Source organism: Lepidochelys olivacea, assembly GCF_965140295.1.
Source record: "Lepidochelys olivacea isolate rLepOli2 genome assembly, chromosome: 7".
Lineage (NCBI taxonomy): Eukaryota > Metazoa > Chordata > Testudines > Cheloniidae > Lepidochelys > Lepidochelys olivacea.
This window is the reverse complement of record NC_140417.1, coordinates 91,717,871-91,725,162: the sequence shown is the minus strand read 5'-3', so window position 1 is coordinate 91,725,162 and position 7,292 is coordinate 91,717,871.

The following is a 7,292-nucleotide window of genomic DNA, read 5'->3' as shown; positions in this document are numbered from 1 at the left end:
CCTGCAATCATTTGGAATCCTGGACCTATAGGTCCTTCCCTTAGGCTGGGGGGAGGTCCTTTAGCTTCCGCCCACCCACTTCCTGGATCCCAACAGGACCAGTATCCCGCAATGCCTGCGGTGACATCTCTGCTCACTGTTTTAATCTCTGCTGCCCTGCAGGCATGTGCCCCTCCCTTTTCAAAGCTCCGGGAAGGAGAAGTATGTGACAGCTGGGCATGCTGCTCTGCTCCACAGGCAGACTGCTGTGGCAGGGAGCAGGGATGGGGGGGGGACGACTGCTGTGCTGCTTTGACATTCCTCAGCAGGGAGAGCTCACAGAACTGCTCAGGATGCCGCTCCCAGCAACTGAGGCAGGCTGTGGAGGGGGAGAACTCAAGGGAGAACCATAGGCAGGCCAGCAGGCAGAGCAGGCTGCTTCGGGAGAGACTACAGGGAGTTTCCCTCCCTCTGCCTCAGGATAGGTTGGCCAGCCTGCTGTCTCCCTTACCCCAGACACACTGCTCTCCTCTCCCCCCCACACCCACCCACTTCAGTTGAAAAGCAGCTGACAATCTACTCGGATGCCCCTGGAACTATGGGATTGAGAAACTTGCATCATGTGACACTGCACCTGCCCCATGAGGCATTGCAAACCCTTCCCAAAGCACCCTGCGGCCCTTGCACAGTGGGATGGCTATCACAATGCACTGCTCTCTGTGTCAATGCAAGGGCTGTTAGTGTGGGTGTGCTCTGCCGACACAAGGAGCTAGTGTGGACATGCAACAGCGGTTTTAATTAACGCGCTTTGATTAAAGCAGCATAAGTTTGCTGACAAAATTTGTTGTGTAGCCAAAGCCTAAGTTGTATATGAAATTGGTTGTTAACCTGATGCTTGCTGAGGCTACATAAATGGAGAACATGACAGGAGCCTGGTGCACACATTAAATTCTAAAATTTGACTTTTTCTGTCAAGTATCAAATATCCTCAAATACTCTTGATTTGTTTTAGTTTTCTAGTGGATGCACCAGTGAAATGTTTCATTCTTTTGTTTACAAAAAAGAACTGTTGCCCACAAGGAACCCGCATTGTGGTTATTATTACAAGTATTTCTACAACTGTAACAGAAGTAATATGTTTAACGATGTTTAAAGTTATATAGTTTGCTGAGATAACATGTAAGCAGAACCAAGACTGTTAGCCAATGGCCAAGGATGTTTGGTGAGGTGCCAGCTATGCCCGTTTTATACCATCCGTGACTTTAACCGCTAGGACGCACTGTCCCTTCGCAGCGAGCAGCCCGGGCTAGGCTGACGGATGCCCCAAAGTCTTAAACACCCGTGACTTTAACTGCTAGAGCTCAGAGCTCCTTCGCAGTGGGCAGTCAACACTGACTGACAGGTGCCCCAATGGCAGCACTAAGAGCCTCTCCACACCCGTGACTTTAACTGCTAGAGCTCAGAGCTCCTTCGCAGTGGGCAGTCAGGATTGACTGACAGGCGCCCCAAGAGTTTGCCCCGTGGAGGCGGCACAACTCAACGCTAGGCTCTTAGTACTCTCACCTAATGGCCAGGCTTTATAGCCAAAACGGCTGAGGTTCTTTAATTGTGTTGGCTGCTTTACAGTAAGCCAGAGAAACAAGTCAGGCTTATGCACAAATGGTTACCAAAATTTATTAAACTAGATTCTAATCGTGTGGTTACAAAATTGCTAGTGCCTACTTATTTAAATGTAGAGATGTTACACACACAAACAAGTTACAAAACTGAAGCCACAATCCCAAAGAAAGAAAACAAAGTATAGAGCTCTATTTCAAAATATGTGTACACTAAAGATAGGAGATCAGGTGTGGGTGCTTCTTACCCTCCTTGCATCTCTCGATTCCAGCGGTGCCAAGCCAGGATCGGTCACTCAATTCCGCAGAAAGACGAATAAGGGACAAGGCTTAGGGACCCTCTTAGCTGCAGAAGCCTTGGGAGGCTGTCACTTATCTGACCAGCAGATAGATAGTGAAAAGCACTCAAAAATCATGGTACTGTAGGTCCCATACTTATACCTCTGTACTCCTTTTTTCTCTTTCTCCTTTCTTATGCCAAATTGGAGCTGGTCTGTCTGGGTGACGCCAGCTCTCGCAAGAGTAGTTTACACTTGCAAGTGAGAGAAACAATAAGTTTCGACTACTGGACATTCCTTTTATTAGGGTAAATATTTTCCCACCTAGGATGTTGGGGTGTGTGCATCACGCTATTTAGTAGGGGCTAAGAGCCATGTCTGTCACAGCTTCTCTGTCTGCTGTGAGCCTAATCGTTGTATATGTTCCCAGAGGCACATTGTAGCAGCACACCTGTGCTTCTCACAGCTTCAAAGGCTGTGCTGGAATTTATGTTAAGTGCCCTGTTGTTTTGGTTCCCTTGTGTTCCCAGCAATGCTGGTCTGAGAGCGGGGGCTGGCTGTCTGGCTACAAAGACTCAGCTGTTTATACAGGGATGTTGCAGAAATTGAAGTATTTATTCACCCACCAAGTCAGTTGGACCTGTCACATTTCCAAGAAAATAAGTAATTATTTATTAACTAAACACATTTACTGTGCCCTCCACTTCATTCAATCCCCAGTTAATTTGATCATTGTTTCAATTTGATGATAACCGCTGGCACCTAACTACTTTTGTGTAGTTAAAATTGTAACAATAACAAAATCTTCATCCTTTCCAGATAACTTTGGCTCATTTTAAGCACACACTATTGGATAATTCAACTCTAAGGAAATGTACTTATTTAGGAAGGCCAAAATTCTGGATTCCCTACCGATTTTCCCTGGACATAATCCGAGTGGTGTTATTCAGACATTGTTAAGATCTGCTCTTTGCTAGGCACCTTGACTTGACGAACTTGATTTTTTTTTTAAGAGGAAAATACTGTTTTCCTCCTTTCTGCTGGAGAGAGTCCAAACTATTTTTTTTAATGTAAGCACAGATGTTTTTATTGCTTATGTGAATGTGTATCAGGACTCTGTTGTAATGCACTCATACAAGCAGGCACCCACTGCTCTGAAATGAGGGCTGAGAGGGGTTGGTGTAGAACCGGCTATGCTAGCTCTGTGCTCGTGGAAGATTCCATTATGCCCAGGGAATGCTTGGCAGCTAGGTGGCCTCAGGTAAGTCAGTTCATATCTGCTTTAGTTTCCCCATCTACAAAATGCGATAATATTTCACCCTTTGGAAATTTACTGAGTATAGATTAGTCAATGAACAATGATAGGAATAAGCATTGTATTAAATGGAGGCAGACAATTTGGAGCTCAAAGAAGCTCAGTAAAAATGAGAGACCTACAGCACCTGATTCATGAGTAGATATTAAGAATTTAGTGGGTTTAGCTCAACTTGGTGATGACTCAGGAAGGGATGTGTGGCTGTCTACGAGTACAAAGAAGAGGGAGAGGAATTATTTAGGCATGTGCCAGGAGGTCTGTTTAGAAGCATAGTCCTGGGATCTTAAAATTTCACTTGTTGAGCTGGATCATCTACTCAGCAGAGGGAATCCCATTGAAGAGCGATACCAATATATCAAATTCTAATTCACTCCCTGAAGGACAAAGCTGGCAGACTAAGGGTTTGTCTACACTACCGCTTCAGTCAATATAACTTATGTTGCTCGGGTGTGAAAAAGTCACCCACCCTGAGCGACGTAAGTGACATCAACTTAAAACAATGTCCACACTGTGCTATGTCAGTGGCATCTCGGTGAGGTGGAGTAATTACGTTGGTAGGAGAGCACTCTACAGTTGACGTAGTGCATCTTCACCAGACATGCTAGATTGGTGCAGCTGCATCAATGCAGCTGGCTGATATAGCATGGTAGTGAAGACAAGCCCTGAGGTCCTCCAACTAGAATGGAATGAAATTAAAAAGAAAACTTAAATTGAATATCAGGAAAACTTCCTGACAGGGACAAATCCTTTCCTCTCAGAAAAACTTGCAGGAGGAGGAAAAGTTCTACCAGAATACCCGCACTGTGTGCTTGTGGAATTTCCCATGTAAGGGGTGAATAGAGGAGAACAGTCTGATGTCTTGTAATTGCAGTGTCAGAGGATCAGCAGGAAATCTAGTATCAGTGGTATGGAAAATCTTGGTACACATTGCCATCTGGTGGGCAATTACATTTAAGAATAAAACAGTTAAGGAGACAAACCTAGTTGTCTGTGGGAAAAGATGGCATTTTTTTCCCATTGGACAAAAATAACAGAAAATTGCCTTTTTTCTTATGGTATTTTAACTCAGCTTGATTTGGAAATCAAAGTAGTTTGCAGAGTGGTAGGAACAACTACAGAAATTGGAAGAAAAACAAGCATGAAGAAACTTGACAGACATAGAAAATAATTAATTGGGTAGTGAAAACTGACCCTTTTTACCTTGTCCCAGAGTGAGAGGAAACCAGCTTGTACAAAAATGTCCATCTCCCTTCAGAACAACGCACACCACTGTGGCGCTGTAGGGTACATCTACACTGCACGCTTCTTTTGGCAGCATGTAGTGCAGTGGCTCTCATCCAGCAGTCTGGGTCCCACTAGGGGGCCGTGGGCAGGTTTCAGGGGAAATGCCAAAATTAAACCAGAGAGTAGGCCAGGTGTTAGACTCACTGGGGCTGAAGCCTGAGCCCCACCGCCTTTGGCTGAAGCCAAAGCTCAAACAACTTAGATTTGCGGGTCCCCTGTGGCATGGGGCCCCAAGCAGTTGCCCTGCTCACTACTCTCTAATGCCAGCCCTGGCTTCTAATCTACTGGAGTTGTTGTGGCACAGGTGGGCACTGGAGCTTTTATAGCATGTTGGGGCTGCCTCAGAAAGACAAAGGTTGAAAACCTCTGACGCAGCGTACATACACATAGACCTCCCGTAGCTTGGGGGTAACGAACAACATAGACTGTAAGGCATGGCTTTGGTGAGTACAGACAGGCCTGAAGGGTGTGGCTGTGTACCCGAGTACACACCCTACATGCCTCTCTACTCCCCACACATTGCCTTCGGTCTCCACTGCTGTTTTTGCCGTGTCGTGGCCTGCTGCCTCCCCACTGCTGGAGTCTTTCCCTGAAGCAGGGAAAGACCAGCAGCAGGGAAAGGTTCTGGCAGGTGTGAACAGTGGGGAAAGGCTGAACCTTCCTCCTCTGCCCACCCCCTGCCAGAGTCTTTCACTGCCACAGTGAAAGGCTCCAGCAGTGGAGAGGATTTTGAAAATACCGATTTCTCCAGGAAAGCATTTGAACAAGATTCAACCCTGGTTTTTATAAAATAAGGGTTTTGCAGAGTTTGTCTCCTCATGACTGTTTCCTTTCATAATTTGTCTGCACGTGTTGAGTCACTTTATTCATGTACCATTTCAGTTTGTCCTTCCTGTCTGCTTCACTTTAGCTTGAACACATTCGGTTCTCTAAGCTTTCCGTAGATAGTAGGTTTCATTTTCCAAACATTCTATCCTTTCTGTTGCTCTCCTTTAACTCTTCCCAGTCTGGCTCTAACTGAGGCCTACCCAGTGCTCAGAAGAGAGGCATTTTGAATGTCTGTCTCTGTGAATGATATAACCACTATCCTTTGGGGGTGAAAGGTGTCTTAAAGTGTAACTATCATTGTTACAAACCCCACCACCGCTCTGCTAGTATATTCACTCTATCTGTGGCAGCATCATGCTGCAGTTTAAAAAAGTAATGACTACCAGACTTAATGGTATTCTGGGTTCAGATCTTCAGACTTCTCAGAGGGAAAATATGACTCACTCCTCGGGGGCTTTTTGTTTTAAACAGTCCTTCTGACAGTGCTTTTTTGGGAAATTCCAATGTATCTATACACAATTTCACACTAGAGTTCACTACTACAAATGTAAGAAGTTGTTTTAAGGCCCCTCTGTTCCAAACTGGACAAGCTGTGTGACCCACTCAGGCCTTAAGAAATGGGCACTCATAACTTGCACTTGTCAATAAAAAGGAGCCATAGCCGGTGCTGCACCTCCTTGTAAGTGAAGCCAGAATGACAGTCCAGGATGAGGAGATGTAGATGTGCCTTTAAGCTACTTCTTATACTTCCCTAATTCTGGCCTGCTCTAGGGGTTGGCGTGGCAGATTACAGAATGTTCCAGCCACACTCTCTCCCTCCTGCTTGTCCTCCATCTACACTAGGACTACATGGGAATGTAGCGTAGGACAGTCCATACTAGTCCTATCCTACCCCTGCATTGGGGAATTCCCAGGAGGGCATTCCATCCCCTTTATGGCAGTAGAGCAGCATAAAAGGGCTGCAGTGGGGGACATAATCAGCCCCAGGGGGTGTGAGATCTGTACACTGACAAAGGCAAACAATCTGGTTACTTATTACTAATTATTCATATAGTATCAGGGTGCCGTTCAGGTCCAGCAACTCTTCTGATCATGTGCAACATACAGAACGCAGAAGTTAGATCACCTATTTCCTAGCTATCATTGCAATTAGTAGAGGGCTACTTGAGGTTCCTATAAAGGGAGGAAGATTGTGAGCGTTTTGGCACTCTGTCTCTGACATCGGCATGCTGATTGGCGTTAATACATAGTGGTTGGTCATTCTGAATGTATAAGCATGGGCTAGATGTGAAGTCTTGCTCCACACATGTCAAGAGATGTTTCCAAAAGTTCAGCAGGCATATTCCATGTAAGAATTGAGGTGTAGTTGTGGATCCTAAACTAGTTGTAGGCTGGATAGCCATAAAAACTCCATGGACAGAACCACGAATGGCTGAAATTTCTCAAATGTATCTTATTGAGAGGACTGTCTCTCATTTTAATCTCAAATTTATCTGTTTCACACAAACCTGTCTTTAGCACTAGGATCCATTCAGGTCAAACTTTCCTTCATAGCCCTCCCAGGTCATGCAATCCTGGAAGATTTACTGTATTTCATTAGTAGCATGATCATTAGTAGCAGACTCCTAAGACTGGTCTCAGCATTACACTCTGCGCAAGCCTGCCCTGTAGCTGATTCACAGCACCTGATGCTCCTTTGCCTTACATCTGGGTAAAGTGCTACTTTTCTGATTACAACCACTTATCACAGGTGTAAATGACTGCATGGGTGCAAAGGCATAAGGTACAGACTGGGGAGAAACAGGCCCATACTCTTTGAGTAGCCAAAGAGCCATTAGTAGCAATGTGGCTCATGGAAGCAGTGTCAGGCAGTGCACTGAGTCTGACTAATGGAGTTACTGCTGGAGGACTGAGAGGCAGTGAGTCAAATTAAAAATAGCAAAGGCATCATGTGACCAGAAAATCTCAGTCAGGAAGAAGAGAAGCGTTCAC